Source organism: Gymnoscopelus microlampas (genome assembly GCF_963454915.1).
Source record: "Gymnoscopelus microlampas genome assembly, chromosome: 4".
NCBI classification, from domain to species: Eukaryota; Metazoa; Chordata; class Actinopteri; order Myctophiformes; family Myctophidae; genus Gymnoscopelus; species Gymnoscopelus microlampas.
This window is the reverse complement of record NC_139941.1, coordinates 37,139,130-37,156,502: the sequence shown is the minus strand read 5'-3', so window position 1 is coordinate 37,156,502 and position 17,373 is coordinate 37,139,130. Positions and strand designations below refer to the sequence as shown.

At 44.8% G+C, this 17,373-nt stretch overlaps 1 protein-coding gene across 11 annotated transcripts in view; it reads left to right on the top strand.

The window, feature by feature from the left end:
- Positions 1-17,373, top strand: part of fbrsl1 (fibrosin-like 1) — a 386,897-nt gene that overhangs the window by 136,779 nt on the left and 232,745 nt on the right. The window lies entirely within an intron of this gene.

Genomic DNA, 17,373 nt, shown 5'->3' with positions numbered 1-17,373 from the left:
TTTATGATTACGATTATACAAATGCTGCTAAAAGGATTTTTTTTTAAAAAGCCTTGTGGGCTTGTTTCCATTTCCATTGTTCACATTTTTGAGATTTTTTTATTTTGAAGACTCCTCTCCCCAACAAGGTCCTGCTGCCATTTACACTCGCCTCCTTTATCCCTCCTTCTCATCTCCTCCTCCTTAGAATATCACTGACTTTCATGCTATCTGCGCAGTTTTTTGTGTGTGTGTGTGTGTGTGCGTGTGTGCGTGTGCATGTGCGCGTGTGTGAGAGAGTAATCTGTCTTTCAGTCTGTCTCTGTCCCTTGATATTAGTGTATTACTGCCACCAAGTGGTGCATCACACGGCCATGCACACACACACACACACACACACACACACACACACACACACACACACACACACACACACACACACACACACACACACACACACACACACACATTTGAGCAGTGACTGAGTGCTGTCATGTTGATGTTTAGCTTCTTGATGCCCTGCAGAGAACACAATGCACATCGTATAAACACAGATAGAAACTATTGGAATGGCTGCTTATGGGTTATGAATATATAGGTCACCTCTGATCTGACAGGTCTGATCTGACAAAACGTATGAAAGTAGGGTTTAAAGTGCACTGCAAAATCCTAAGTGTTAATTTAACTTTATTCAAACTTACAAATGGTGAAATTGACACAGAAGATCTTTCTGTGGTGTATTGCAGGGGTGATACAATTTGCCATACACCGAATGTCAACAACGAACAAACGAAATGAACGTGATACATTTTGTTGCGCAGTGTGAAAATGGATGTGAAATAAAAATAAAAGTATGAATTCATTAAAGAGCGGACCAAATTTGCACAGAGCCAACTGAGTTCAAGTTTACTAAGTATAGAGGGTTCAAATGGTTAAGTATGAATTCCTGATCCATGCAACAGAGTGCCCTGACCTGTGATCCTAGTTAAAGGCGGTGTTTACACAAGGCCTACAGGGCTAATAGTTAGAGAGGGACTGTCCTGTAACTAAATGTTACAAATTCAAATACCATAGCAGCTAATCTGTGTTAAATTTGCACAAGACGCTGAACCGTTTCCCCACTCTCTTTAATTGTACATCACTCTGGACGAGCTGTAAATCACAAAAATGAAGTGTAATGCCAAACCATCTAAAATGGTATGTCTCAGTTATGGCTAGACATAACTGAGACTATGTTTATCCTGAGGAATGTCTTATTAACCACTTGAGCCCTAGCATCCCTATTCTTTCCCCCAGAATAGTAGATCTGCAAGCTCACAACGCGCCACGTTGCAGCACGCCGTGAGCTTGAAGATTGGATATTTTCGGCAAAGATATTTGGTTGTAGAGGGGGGAAAAGAGCACACTCAGGTCCGTTTGACTAAGTATAGAGGGTCTAAGTGGTTAATTCCCAGTTGCAGGGGTGTTGTTAGGACACGGACTGGGAGACGGCTTCTTCTGAGGGGACTTTTACCCATTAAAGAATCTGCAGTCAAATTCCAGCCATAATCGTATTAACTGGCCCTTTATCCCAATTTAGAACACTGGCTGCTGCTTCTACACAGCAGCTCATCGCTTCATGTAGTGTACGGTACAGTACATCCCATCAAACAGCGTCTGTCAGATCACCCAATGTAGTGTGTGTTATGATATGCAGACTCTGATTTGCAGAGAGATGCACTGCACACACCCAAGCATGCACGTGCGCGCGCGGACACACACACACACACACACACACACACACACACACACACACACACACACACACACACACACACACACACACACACACACACACACACACACACACACACACACAGCAGGGCTCAGTCTCAGCACATGCATTTTGAGGGATCATATCCATGCAAATGCAGGCGTGTAATTGCACAGGCAATAGATCTCTCCTCTTTTCCAGGCGAGATGCTGTCATGTCACACAGCTTATGCGTTCTGCTTTTATTCCCCCGTTTCCAGACCTGATTTCCATACCAAGCCAAAGCTTTCAGAGGAGCTGTCTTATCTTCACTGCTCTCCCTCCTTCCTCCTCCTCCTCCGCCTCCTCCTCTTCGTTCTACTCTCCTTCGAGCGATCCGTCGTCGTCTCTCTCGCTCTCTCTTGTGGTCCGGTAGGAGAGTGATTGCCAATATATCCGACAGTGAAGAGGTACATCATGTCACTGCCAGAGGCCTCAAGAATAGGAGAGAAGCCTTCTGTTCTCTTCCTCCGGTTCTTCTCCACGTTTCAGCATCTCTCCATTCTTCTCCCTCCCGCTCCTCTTCTCTCCTCTCTGCAAGGGAAGTTTCATACAGCAGATGTGTTTCATTCTTAGCCCGCCGGTATCTCTGCCTCACTCCATCCATATCTGACAAGTATGAGGTCTTCCTGTGTGCTGTTCATCTCACTCTCTCCCATGCACTCTTCTCTCCTGTATTTAACTCCTTTTCTCTCACCTCCCTAATACAATTTCTTCCTTACACCCCCCCCTCTCTCTCTCCCTCTATCTCTTTGTCTTTTCCTCCCTCCCATCTTTCTGACAGTTTTTGTCTACAAATGGAACCAAACTGAACCGTAAGGGTCTGTTTGGTTCCATTTTGTACACTCTCCGTGTTACAGACCTGTAAGGGTCCATTTGGAACAACCTCAATGAACCCTGAGGGGGTCCCTGGACCACACTTTGAGAACCACTGATCTAACACACATACGAAAACAGAGCTGGAAGGCCGCTGAACCACATAACCTCCTCACCCTTTGAACATATTTCTGCATGTCAGCTGTGCAAGGCGAGCTCTGTTCTTTGGTATCGGGAGCTTATGGGGGGATTTAGAAACATTCTGCATGCAGGCCTGTGCACGGGGGTAGATAAAAGCCGGTGCCCGGGCAACGGTGCGCCTCTTATCTATCAATTTGTTACAAGTGAAATGAGTGTTGATCCTTCTGCTGGGGAAGGGGTCATGTCTGGAGGTGGGTTGTGTGTGTGTGTGTGTGTGTGTGTGTGTGTGTGTGTGTGTGTGTGTGTGTGTGTGTGTGTGTGTGTGTGTGTGTGTGTGTGTGTGTGTGTGTGTGTGTGTGTGTGTGTGTGTGTGTGTGTGTGTGTGTGTGTGTGTGTGTGTGCGTGCGTGTGTGTTGCTGCATTGCTTTTCTTTCTCCCGTCCCATTCTCACCAGCACTCTAAACCACAGGGGGCAATAGTCTACTGAAGTGGGGTTTATGGGGTGGCAAAAGGAAGGAAGGGAAGGGAAAATTAATGAAAAGGGGAAAAATGGGTGAGGGGGGGTTGGGGGGCTGCTCAGGGACCAGATGACCCGGGTTGTGGCGGCAAGACTCTCCCATGTGTGAATGTATAGTTCAGTGTGTAACTCTGTGATTGCAACATTTGATATTGGCTTTTTAAAAGAGCATCTGAGCTCCCTCGAGATGTACAGTGGAAAAACATGTGCAGGCCACCTGAATCTCACTACACGTTTGATAGTGGTCCCGGGTGGAGATTTACATTACCTTTGATGTGTTGCAGGCCCGGCTGGCCGTCTGTTGCAATGAACCAACCAGTGGTTCAAAGTGGCAGCAGAGGGGATGTGGGGTCACTCGCACTGTACATAATGATCTATATAATGATCCCACCACCCCACCCCTTTAATAGAAGATTAATGTACGGGGGACATAATAAACTATACGGGGTTAGGCAACCACGGGTGCCAACATTGGCACAGTGGAGGGTAATCTCTGGCACACTGGCATAAGTGTGAGAGAGAGGATTTTTGGTTTAAAATATTTTCTTTTCTTTTAAATTTAGTCAATTAAATTAAGTCCCCTCAAATCTGTATGCAAATTACATCCTGCACATAATTCTACATTCATTCAAACTCTGAACGCTGACTGGGGAGTCTGGGAGATAGGTGGGTTATTGAGTCTAATGATCCTTACAATGTCCTGATGTGAAAGAAAATATTTCAAAAGAAGGAGAAAACAATCAAAATCTGTTGGAAATATTATGTTTCTATGTGGTGAAAACATTAAACCCCTGTTATACATTAATCAACTAAAAATGTACAGTAAATTGGTTAGTAATATCTGTGCATACGTACTGTATTGATCTCCCTTATTTGCTTAGATGTATCTACACATTAGGCTTGTTCCGATTGTCAATAGAATTGCATTACCAATTGTTTTTTTCCTTCGCCGATATTTTTACGATTTTAAGTAATTTTATTATCAGAACTAAGATATATGAAATGCTCTATAATGTGCAACCTTCTGTGTATTTAGAGATATTTTTCTCTAACCACAGCAAGTAACGAGAGCAGATATATTTACAGCACAAACCAGTTCTCTTTTCTATGGATCTAACAGCCCGCATCTCCTTTCTCCATATGCCTGGTCACCAAAACGTTGCTCTGCTCACCATAGGAGTAGTTAAAGTATGTGGATCATTGGATTGTGAGCTTTTATATCGGCTATTTTCGTACTCGACACTGGCGCACTTAAATATAAATCAGGCAATAAGGTCCCAGAAGGTCTCCAAGGGCAGGAAGAGACATCAGAGGGAGGCAGCATCCAGCCCAGGCTGATTCATCACATGTGTTCCACACAGGAAAATCTGGACTGTTCATTTAACCCTAACATCATCGACGTCATTACACACCAGGAGCGACACGAATAAACGATATGAAAATGCGACGCAATTATTTCACATCAAACTTTTAATTTGGTGATGCCTCATTTCATATAGGTCGATGATATTGTCCGCGTGCACAACACAGACAGCAGTTTAAATTAATGTGAATTTATGGTGCAAAAATAAACGCTCCCGGTGTGTACGGACCATAAGAGTGTTAAAAAAGACCCTTACGCTCTGGATTTTACTGTGCATCTGCCTCCTATTTCCAAGGCCCTCAGTCTCTTCCTCAGTATCTCTCTCTCTCTGGTAGTAAACCACAACCTGAAACTAGTCCCAGTCTCACTGCACTGTGTCAAGGTCCTTACGCACTGGGGACGTTATTTTTACATGATGAATTCGTCCGAAAATATATATTTTCGAACCGGCGTTTGTATCATGAGTAGATTCACACAGAACGGGAATATTATGCTCAGATAAAGCGACACAGTTTGTCAACGCAAATAAAGGCGTCATCCTGTATGAATGAGCCATCGAGTGTATGAATGGTTTTGATGAGAAATACTCTACTTTCGTTCTACAGTATGTACGTAGGTCCAGTGTCTGTGGTTGTCTCCCCTTTCCATTCTCTTTCCTATTTCCATTCTCTGTATCTCTCCATCTCTTTGTCTCTAGCTCTCTACCTCGCTGCTATTGTCATTCAGTCTCTCTCCATCTATCACATCCCCTTTGCTATGTCTCTATCGAAACCAGAAGTCAATAACAAAACAACTAAGACTTGGACGTAGCAGTAATTTCACTGGGCGGCCTGTGAAACAGTCACTTTCTGGCCTGGTTTAAACTAGAGCGAGAGAGAACTTTGACACTCACCATGTTACAACTTTCAAAATTACTTCATCTCTTTTTTTTCCTTATTATCACACGCTCATTTCCTTTTTACCTCCTGATGTAATCTACAATGTTTTAATTACATCCTGAGAAATGATAGCTTTCCTGCGAGGTGTGTGTGTGTGTGTGTGTGTGTGTGTGTGTGTGTGTGTGTGTGTGTGTGTGTGTGTGTGTGTGTGTGTGTGTGTGTGTGTGTGTGTGTGTGTGTGTGTGTGTGTGTGTGTGTGTGTGTGTGTGTGTGTGTGTGTCTGTGTGTGGGGGGAGGGGGGGGGGCTGTGAATATGTCATGAATGAACTCTTTTGAAACCCCTTTTTTTCCCACCCTTACGTATGTGTAGGACGGCAACGGCTGATAATTATTTCAGATTAAGTTAAAGGAAATTAAACGTTTCTCAGGCTACGTGTGAAGGCGACAAAGTTATCAGGTGTGATGCGGCGGGAGAGAATGCAAAGCTTACACTTAAAAAAAACAGCATATCTGCAAGTGATAATGAGATAATTTCCAGGCAGGAGAGGGGAAAAAATGGGTGTTTTCATCACTTTCACTTTCCTCTCATACCCATGACATACACCCAGTGACTGTAGTGTAGTTTCTCAACCTGTGGGTCTGGACTCTAAAGTGTGTCACAACACAAGACACTCTTAGCAAGGTCACAGACAAGGAACCACTTTAAAATGACGTTAGCTTGTATTTGTTTGCAACGCGTTGTGAGGTTGTATATAGGCTATTTTCAAAATGTTTGAAAACTTGAAAAATTGCAAAAAGATTTTTAATATTTTTTTAATATTCTGCCTATAATGACATAGGGACTGCAGGTTGAAAGTGGTTAAGCGTTCAGTGAACTTTGTGAGTCCTGGATATCCCTCATGTATGTAGTGTCGACAGTATATGAGTATGCTATTTCAACATCTATCTGGCCTGAATGCGCTACAAATTCAAACAAAACATTGTGTGTTCTAAAGGTCAAAGTGAGTTACATCAATGAAATAATGCTACTAAATAATGTGCTATTAAATATCAAACTATACCGTTTTGTAAGAATAATCATGTGTAAGAATAATTTTTGTGGCAGGATATTCTAGATTCTGTGTGCCAAGGGAGCTCTGTCTCATTAACAGAATCTTATCGGCTGATAAGATTGTTTACTCCTTCTGTATCTCTGGCCATTAGAGGTTGTATCAGTTGACATCCATGCCGTTCACTCAATGAGTTGCAATTCCTTTTTTTCCCCCTCTAAAATGTATTCTGAGGTTATTACTCATTTATCTTCTCCCCATTGCAATCATGTCACTTAAATATATTTGAACTGATATGTGTTTCTTGTTTTCCTCACATTACATTAATAATACTTTATAACCTAAAGGCCAACTGATAATTAGAACGTGGCGAGGGAAAGCATCATAAGTGACCATTGATTAATACGTCTGTCTCTCTGTCTTACTCCCTCTCACTGCAAGTTGTTCCTGCCGAGGCCTGGGGTGATCGAGGGCATGTATACTGCAACCTCATTTGCATGTAGTGGCCTCTGCTTTTGTGGAGGCATACTCTTTTTTTGAAAGCTAAAAAAACAAATTTGACTTGCAAATAATCATGCTGAGCTTAAAAAAAAAAGAAATAACTCACACATGCACATTTACTCAAGAACATACAGTACACACACACAAACTCAATGTTGCCAAAGTGAATGTTGTTTGAATTGGTCTTATTAGCATGCATACGTCCTATTAGTTCTTGCATAATGTGCTCACTGCGTTCAGCAGCAGTAATAAGTTGTGCCAGAATCAAAGCCCCCGCCTTCCGTACCAAGGAAAACGAGAATGGAGGAAGATCTGCATAATTTTTGGTAACAACAAATCCAAAATCTCTTTCTCTCTTCATTTCTTTCCAAGAACATCAGTAGCATTTTGACATTCCCTGCCCTAATTGTTCGTGAAACAACTGTGTTCCATCTGCCGTAGCTGTGAGAGTCTGAGGATGGTGCATTTTAACCCATCCAATCCGGGAACGCATCTTGGCTATTCAATCTTGGCTATTAAAAAATAGCAGATATACAAGCTCATAGCGTGGCACCGAGTGCCGCGCTATGAGCTTGTAGATCTGCTATTTTTGAAAAATCGTGAAAATTTGTGCAAATATTTGAATATATATTTTTTCAAGCGAACATCTTTAACTCAAATCTTTGCTTCTGGGGGTTCCTGGAACTAAATATTTTTATTCTACAAATGTCTTCTAAATCCTAACAGTTTTTTGAAAAATGATGTTGCTATATCAGTGGTGGTCAAACTTTTTCATGTCAAGGACCCCCAAAATGATGTTGATGTTTTTGGCCGCCGACCCCCATCGAAATGTTGTTCCAGGGACCCCCAGAAGCAAAGATTTGAGTTAAAATTGTTGTTTCAAAAAAATACATGTATTCAAAGATTTGCACAAAATGTTCAAGATTTTAAAAAAAATAGCCGATCTACAAGCTCGTAGCGCGGCGGCACTCGGTGCCGACACAGATGCGTTCCCGGATTGAATGGGTTAACACTCTCAGACCTAAATGAACGCTCCAGTTCTGACTGTGTAGCATTGAGAAAGGAGTTGCCTGGGAATGAGAGAGGGGAGGAAAGAGAGGAGGGGGAGATGAGGGAGGCCAGATTTATGGAGGAGGAGAGGTAGTGGGGAGAAGGGACAGGGGGCAGAAATGAAGTATAGAGATGGGGTAGAAGGAAGGGAGGGAGGGGGAGGAGGGGAGGTGAGAGGAGGGGAGACGAGACGAGACGAGACGGAGGCCAGGGTGTCTGTCCTTAAGGCCTTGTGCTTATCAGAGCAGACCAGATACTGTTCTAATGACCCAGGCTGACAGGTGAGAGTCCTCTGGGGGATCTGTGTGTTTGTCCATGCATACATGGTGCCTTTAAAAGCACACGCACACATGCCAACTCTGTGTGTGTACGTGTGTGTGTGTGGCACGTGCATGCATAGCATATGTGTATATGTGTGCGTGCGTGCGTGTGTGTGTGTGTGTGTGCCAGTGTGGTTGGCAGGACCCCCTGGGGACCGGTACTGAGGGATGGGTTCACACACTCTGGTAGCAGGTGCACCCACCCCCACCCCTTCTCTGCCTCGTCTCTCTCTCTCTCTCTCTCTCTCTCTCTCTCTCTCTCTCTCTCTCTCTCTCTCTCTCTCTCCCTCCCAGGAGGCAGGTGGTGAGAGTGATTGTAGAGGTGTGAGGAGCCACAGGGGAACGGTTCCTCTCCCCAACTCATCTGTTCTAGACAGGGCCTCACAGGGACTCCCGGGCTTCTCCTCAGGGGCTCCACAAGCTGAGAATCAGGTCAAGGAGGGCGGTCTGCACCTCCAACATGCCCGCCTGTTAACCATAGGCTTTAGAATAGGCCGAGAACAAATAGAATCTGAATCAAATCAACGTCTAATCTAATCCAATTGGACGTCTTAACCATAGGCTTTAGAATAGACCAAGAACAAATAGAATCTGAATCAAATCAACGTCTAATCTAATCCAATTGGACGTCTTAAACTGTATATAATATGATGAAAAAACTAAATGGACGTGTAAACCATATTTAAAGCATAATTATAAACTCTCTGTCATCTGTGATTTTACCAGTGTGTAATCTTCTAATGTATGCTGCAACCATCCACTCAGGCACCAAAATCACACACATGTTTTAATTTCTGGCTTCAAATACACACTCACTTTCTGTGAGTGTTCTTGTACTGTGCCGGGGCGTTTGATCTGCCCTGCTTAACATTTAATGCGTGGTACACATCCTTATGGACACAAACACAACATGCGCCGCTGAAATACTAATGGGTTATGGCCTCTAAATTGCCGCTTAGCGGGCGTTGTTTTTAGTTTTTTAACCCACCAACTGACTTTGCGTGGCCCTGCTATCATCGCCAAGGAATAGAAATGGCATATTGTCGCTATTTCATGAGCTCGTATTTGTGCCCCATGCTCACGAATGCGATGTAGTCCTCGTGGTGTACTCGTCTAGAGAGTTATGGGGGCATTTGAGACCTTGTATAATATGTGTATCCCTTTTTATGTGGTCATTTATTATTGGGCGTGCTCCATGAATAATGGATGATTAAGTGCAGGGGGTAATGGATACACTGGGAGTCGTCAAAATAAAAGCAAAAATCCATTTGCTGTCCCCGTAGTAAATCCACTGGCTTGTCCTTGGGCTAATTTCCAACCTGGGATTTTGCGGTTGGGAAGGTGTGTGTGTTTGTGTGAGTGTGAGTGTGAGTGCGTGTGCGTGTGCGTGTGCGTGTGCGCGTATGCGCACGCAATCGCGCATGTTGTGTTGATAGCTATTGTGGTACTACGGAGGGAGGGAGGAAGGGAAGTGTTGGTGTAAAAAGGGGAGGAAGGAGGATGAGTGAAGCTTGAGAACAAAGCTACAGTAGGAACACCTCCATTACTTGCCCCCCCACACCCACATATGCACCATCCCTGTCTCTTTCTTTCTGTCACCCAGGCTTACAGCTTCAGTACCACCTCCCCCCCTTTGCAATCCGAAGCAGCTGCCACTTCTTAGCCTGAGGAAAATGAAGGCAGATGAATCAATTTGGCCCCTGGCCCTAAAGTGCACTTGTCGGCGACCCAGCCGACGCAGGGTGGAGGGTTGGGTGGTGTAGGCTCGATGGAGGTGACGGAGGGCTGGATAATGAGCTGATAGATTGAGCCGGTGTTCCTGCGGCCCCCCCTGCCCGCCGGGGGCCACCCACATGCCCCTTCACTGTTCTCTCTCTCGCTTTCTATCCCTCTCTCTACCTCCACCTTCACCGGCGCTGTGTGCAGTGGCGGCAGCCCTTCTCTGTGGGGTTAATAGGGGTTAGGGTCCCCCTTTTCTGTGCGGGAGACGCTTTTCAGAACAAATTAGGGGAAGGATCTGTATCCATCCTCATCACCCCCAACTCCTTCTCTCCTCTCCTCTCCTCTCCTCTAGGCAGGAGGAGATTGGTAAGAAGTGGCAGTGAAGAGAAGAGCAGGGAATGTTGCGTTGACGGCAGGCAAGGTGGAGGGAAGGGGGGGGGGGGGTGTGTTGGTTGGAGGGAGCAGGTTCAACATTGGAGGTTAATGAGGACTGACGGCCGCACAGAGGTTGAGGCACAACCTCCCTGACTGCTACTGACACATGACGGATGGCTGTGGAGACACAGAGAGGGAGGGAGGGATGGACGGATGGGAGATTAAGAGAGGTGGAAGAAGCGATAGAACAAGGAAGGGCCAAGAGTGTCTCCTCATTTTGCTAGGAGGAAATGGTAGACCGCCGCACGCACGCACGCACGCACGCACGCACGCACGCACGCACGCGCGCGCGCGCCTACAAGGCGAGACAGGAACAGAACAAGTGGAATGAAAACAGAACAACAGATCATAACCCCCGCTGACCTCCAGATGATGGACACAACGCCCCCCCCCCCCACGGTGCACCTGCTCATTAAAGCTGGAATGATGCCATTTTCACTGCTCACTCTCACTTCACTGTGTCTGTCTTCAGAGGAAATGAATGTGATGGGTTAGCTGACAACAGGGCAGAGAAGGGGGAAAGATATATAGAGGGAGGAGATGGGGAGAGAGGGAAAGAGGGAGAGAGAGAGAGGTGAGACTGGTTAGTCTGAGCACAAACTCTTAGCCATCTGTTACTGCTACCAGTGCTGCTATTGCTACAACTACTTAGAAGACGTTCTTATCCAGAGCATTAAGCATTTGTGGCCAGTGGTCACGCAAAAACACATTGAAATAGCAAAACAAAATGTGAGCACATAATCAAGATATCTGCATACACACAGAAAAATAAAGGTGCCAACTGCAACCAAAACTGGTTCTTCAGAGTGATGCCATAGAAGAACCATTTTTGGTTCCAGAAAGAACCTTTCAGACATGAAACCCAGTACTGTAGGTCTGACCAGTCAGATAGAAGTAGAACCAACTGAGTGCCATCCCAGTGATGCCGCGGTCAGAAATGGTGTACAGAAGACGCTGACTGTATCAAATGATGTAGACACAGTAGGCCAAGAAGGATGAGTACTGCAGAGTGGGAGGCAGCCAGAGCAGCATGGAGTGCGTCTGTGACTGCGAGAAGTGCTATTTCAGTGGAGTGGGCTGGCTTGAATCCTGACTGGTTGGGATCCAACAGGTTATTCTGTGAGAGATATAGAGAAATCTGGTATATTCCCCCTCCGCTTAGAGCCTTGGCTTTGTGAATTCAACCCTGCACTGCCGTAGTGTAAATGAGCAAGGCCCGAGTTAGTGCTGTATAGCTAGCTCGCTACTCAACTTGGGGGTGAAATTAAGATGCTGGAGGGCCTTTTGAAGATAATTAAAGAGCACAGAGTGGGAGCCTCCAGAGAGAGAGGGGGTGGTGGTCCTCAGACATGTTCAATACCGAGACTAATGGGGCTCATTTCCAGTACATTATTCATGTAAAACACAGGGCCCTCACACCCTCACTCCTTTTCCTTCGTGCACAGTAGCGGTGTGACACATGTACGTACGCAACCGCACACATGCACACATGGCTCACTCGCTCTCTGTGTTTGAATTCAACCTGCTTAACCTTGCCCCGTGCTGCACGAGGTCCAATCCACTGCTGTTGTAAACAAAATTAATCTGCATGACGGCAAAAAAAGAGAACAAAACGCCTTTTAAAACAGCCCAATTCCCCCTAGCTTACCCAGAGTGCATTTCAAAGACTTCCCATGATCCTCGGTGCAATGTGCCATGGGAGGAAGGGCGGGGTGGAGGGGGATTTGGGGGGCTTAGCGACCTTGACCTCCATCATGTTACCCAGTTGCATCTCTGAGGAGGAGATGGGCCTTATTGCCGAGCTTTCTCACTTGCCCTTTAGCATTTACGAGAGCCACAAAAAAAGGAAAATCAACATCGGCTGTACAGATGGGAGCTGAGGGCCAATTAAAGCACGTCCCCCAGACAAAGAAATTAGCTCCCTGCCTTAATCACAGGCCACCAGGGCTGCCAATCTTTTGTCAAAGGAGGTGAATACATGCCAGGATCAATTGCCGTTCTGTCCCGCTCTCTTCTCTTCTCTCGCTCGCTCTCTGCTCTATCCATCCTATCTCTCTCTTCCCTCCGTTTTTCTCTGTTATTTACCTCCCCCTTGCTCTCTATCGCTCTCTGTCCATCTCTCCCTCCTGCCTTTGCCACCCCCCACTTTCTCTCTCTTCAGCCACAGCCAGTCAGCATCATTAATGCAGGTAGCTAATTAGACTCTCTGCTGTGATCAATAGCAGGGCTGATTGCTGACTGGGGTTTGCAATGGCAGGGCTCCCCACAGGGAAGTGGAAACACTTTGGGGTCCCTGCAGGAATTTGTCAGCGCTCGCAAATGCTGGGTAAACAAAGTAATCAGTGGTTGCACTCGAAAGTGGCGAGACATCAACCGTGTGCCAAGACTCAACACGCGGCTGACTTACTGAACCTCTGCTCATCTCTGACTGACTGACTGACTGACTGACTGACTGACCGACAGACCGCATGATTGACTGACTGCCTGGTTAACTGATTGCTTTCCTGCCTGTCTACAGTCGGGTGATCTCTTTGTGCAAAATTGAAGTGAAATAAAAAAAGGAACGATATCTATTTTGAGATTCAAGAAGTGATTAGCCTGACAGCAAGTGACGAGAGAGAGAAAGAGAGAGAGAGGGATGGTGGTAGTGGGTGGTGGAAGTCAAACCTGATTAGAACCACCTGCCATGTCTCTCCCTCCTCCTCCTCCTCTTTCCACACTGATTGCATCATGCTGCAACATGTCCCCTCAATACCACGACTTCCTTCCACCACCAACACACACACACACACACACACACACACACACACACACACACACACACACACACACACACACACACACACACACACACACACCTCCCTGGCTGTCACCGCTGACCTCAGAGCATCGTTAAGTCCCCTTGGCCAATCAGGGGGTTGATCCTGGCGGCAGCAGGGTAATTAAAAGGGAATTGTGTCTACTTGGCTTATGTGCTAGTAGACACAAGGGTAGACAAACACTCTCTCGCTCTCTACCTCTTTATTTCACTCCCTTTCTCCTCTATCCCCCTTTCTTCCTCTGCTTCCTTCCCCTCAGTCACAGCTCTCCCTCCCTCCCTCTTTCCCTATCTCCCTCCATGTCCCTCTCCCCCTCTCCCTCTCTCTCTCTCCCTTTCCCCCTCATCCTCTCCCTCCCTCCCTCTCTCCCAGGCCAGGTGGTAACGTACAGGACCTGTCAGATTTGCTGATGACCCTTTTAATTCCAGCCCTAGCCCGGGGGCTATAATTGATATTTACCGGGAAAGGTTAATTGTAGCAGTGATCTGCTTAAATTACAGTGGAGATCAGGAGACTGTGGGGCCACCAGCCACCACATGCGTGCACACGCACACGCACACACGCACACACACACACACACACACAGTCACACACACACACACACACACACACACACACACACACACACACACACACACACACACACACACACACACACACACACACACACACACACACACACACACACACACAACACAGGTGCGCACATTCACCAACCAGGCAAGCCGCTGAGCGTGAGCTGCTATAGTCAAATGGATTATCACTCCCTGCAGCCGACACCTCTGTTTCCCTGGTGTGTGTCTGTGTGTGTGTGTGTGTGTGTGTGTGTGTGTGTGTGTGTGTGTGTGTGTGTGTGTGCACGCACGGACGCACGCACGCACGCACACACACAAATGCCAAGCTAGTTCACCTCCCAGCCTCCCATCTGGCTAGCTGGAGGTCCAGCTTGGTGCCAAACACACTGGTGGCCGGCTGGCCATGCTATAAAACATTAAGTCATTCAAATCTGGCGTAGCCCAGCAGTGTGGCATGAAGTCACACATGTTTGGTTCACAATGTGTGTGTGTGTGTGCGTGTGTGTGTGTGGGGGGAGATATTTTGACAAAACTCATCTCCAGAGTAACTGTAGAGGTAGAGACAGGTTTAGTGTGTCTGAATCGACGTTTAAAATATTTAACCAGAGAAGCTTTCATTGAGTGGGCAGGTATTGTGTGGCTTCATTGATTTGCTCAAGGACACATTGACTGTTTGTGTTGGAAACCTTTTAGTTGTGATCAAACATGTGACTATTCAGTCACAAGCCAGGCTCTATAAACACTTAATGTGATTATTATTATTATTATTATTATTATTATTATTATTATGTGTGTATATTCCTTTCCATCCATCCCACTTCAGAATATTTTTGACATATTTTTTAGAACACAGTCTTGTACAACTGTTAAGTATTTCTCCTCTCTACCACCACCATCTTCATTTGTTACCATTGTTTACATTTTGTGTGTGACAAGGTCAGGGATTGCAGGTGTTCGAATTCTGTTTGGGCTGCTGCATTGCATGTAGCCAACACATGCTGATACTGAGACACAAAATAAGAGTCAAAATTGAGACACATCACACAAATCAGGCAGAATTCATTCCACAGAGCAGACCCTGACGTAATTCAGTTCATCAATCCTTACTCGGATCCTTTTCACATTTAACCCATTAAGACCGGGAACGCATCTGTGTGTCATTTTTTGATTTAATTGGCTATTCAAAAATAGCATATATAGATTTGCTATTTTTGAAAGTTTTTGAAAATTCGTGGCAAATTGGATTGTGGATTATATTGTTTTTTAAGCGAACATTTGTAAAATATTTAGTTCCAGGAACCCCCAGAAGCAAAGATTTGAGTTACAAATGTCCGCCAAAAAAAAGAAAAAAAATGTGCACAACTTTTCATGATTTTTCAAAAATAGCAGATATACAAGCTCATAGCGCTATGAGCTTGTACATCTTCTATTTTTGAATAGACAAAGAAATCTAAAAATGACACACAAATGCATTCCCAGTCTTAAAGGGTTAACGAAATGTGAAATGTACTGTATACTGTCTGTAGTGAATGTCAGTGTTACCTTATTTGTGGTGTGTGCTTCCATTTTGAGGACTGCTTTGGATTTTGACTATTTGGTACTGTCAGACACTTTGCAAGCATTTACTTCAAATTATATTTGGTTTGATCAGCCATGCATGGCTCACTGAATGTCAAGTTAGACCAATATCATTTCCCTAACATTACATTACCATTGTATACACGTACAATATACTGACGTTTTACAACATTCATAGCTTATCAAACAAACTGGACGTACACTGTACTGGCAATATGGGCCAGAGTGTAGTTAGTACCATGTTACGTTGTGTGGTAAATGAAACGGCAATCTATGAAACCAGTCTGTGCCTTCCATTTTGTTAATGCTCTTTCTTTTTACCAGCATGCAATGCGGGTCTATAAAGAGACCGAGCACCAGACAGTCATTTCACGACATATAGAGCATCGCAGTTGCGCAGAATCCAGGTGCCGGAAGTAAATACTCAATGCATTTTTCCCATCGACTTTTCCAAAAATATTTATATCAATGAATTTAAGCCTAGAATCAAGCCATCCAGGATTCTGGTGAATCATGACCATAAAACCTTTTTTTCTGTGATTTTTTAATTTTTGTATTTAATGATATGATATACTTATACTATGTTTAATAAATACCCTTTGTTTTGCCGTTTTCAAAAAAGTTTTTTCACAGAATCAAACGTTTTATGGTCATGATTCACCAGGATCCTGGATAGCTTGATTCTAGGCTTAAATTAATTTATATAAATATTTTCGGAAAAGTCAATGGGAAAAATGCATTGAGTATTTACTTCCGGCAACTGGAAGTGGGCGGGAACTGCGACGCTCTATTCTCGACATGTTTTCGATCATTGGCTGTCCTTATGTCTGAGAGACATCCCATACTCTGAACGGCGGTCCCGTCCTCCCACGGCAAACTGCTTTACAATTGCCGCGTGTGGGGACTGAGCAGCAGCAGAAGACAGACACACCCACACACTTAAGCCTATTACTTGTATTCTGTTAGCTGCTGGTTCCTAATGCAACCTGCTAATAATGTCTACAGCATGTGTGTGAATGTTTATGTCCACTACTGTGAAAGCGTTAGTTGGTTATGTTGGTTATGTATTGGCAACAGGGTTACTTAATATGAGCCGTTAGCATGTAGCTAAGCTAACGGACTTTACCGTTAGCATGCGGCTAACGCTAACGATGGTGCCGTGGCTGGAGCAGCAGTGTAAACAAACACTTAATCAACACACCTTATGAACATTATTGTGGTAAACGATAGCAATGCTACTTAATTAGTCAATTGAAGAGTGTTGTGTTGGTGTATTTTGTCTGTTTTGTGTCTCGTGGGGACACGATGTAACTTATGTCACAACGTATGTAGTAATTTCAGCTAAATTTGGTCCTACTGTGTTACGGTGTGTTACAACAGAAGGCATGCTGGTATACATGACTTGTCGTGTCTTGTTTGTTTGTGTATGTAGCTTGATTTAAATAACTACTAAGCTAAAAGTGTAGCCCATGGTGTAGCCTTTCACCAAATGTTGTACTTCCGGGGTTACGGTATCATAACTTGTTTTCCTTCCCCGGACGGTCTGGGGGTGTAGTGTACTTCCAGCTTTGTTAAATGTCCTATCTTGGAGAGGTGCACCCGTTTTCTTTCTCTGGACGTTCAAAGCGTGGATGGTGTTTGTAAAAAAACTAAACAAATAATTATAATTCCTTAAGTAGGGGTGCAACACTTAATGAATCGATTGAATCTATTTAAATATCAATTTAAATTAAATAATAGATCCGTCAAATACATTTGAAAAATGCTCTTCGGATTTCATCCTAGTCTTGTTTTCTTTTTTGAAACAGACATTAGGCAAGCAGAGAGGGAGACAGTACA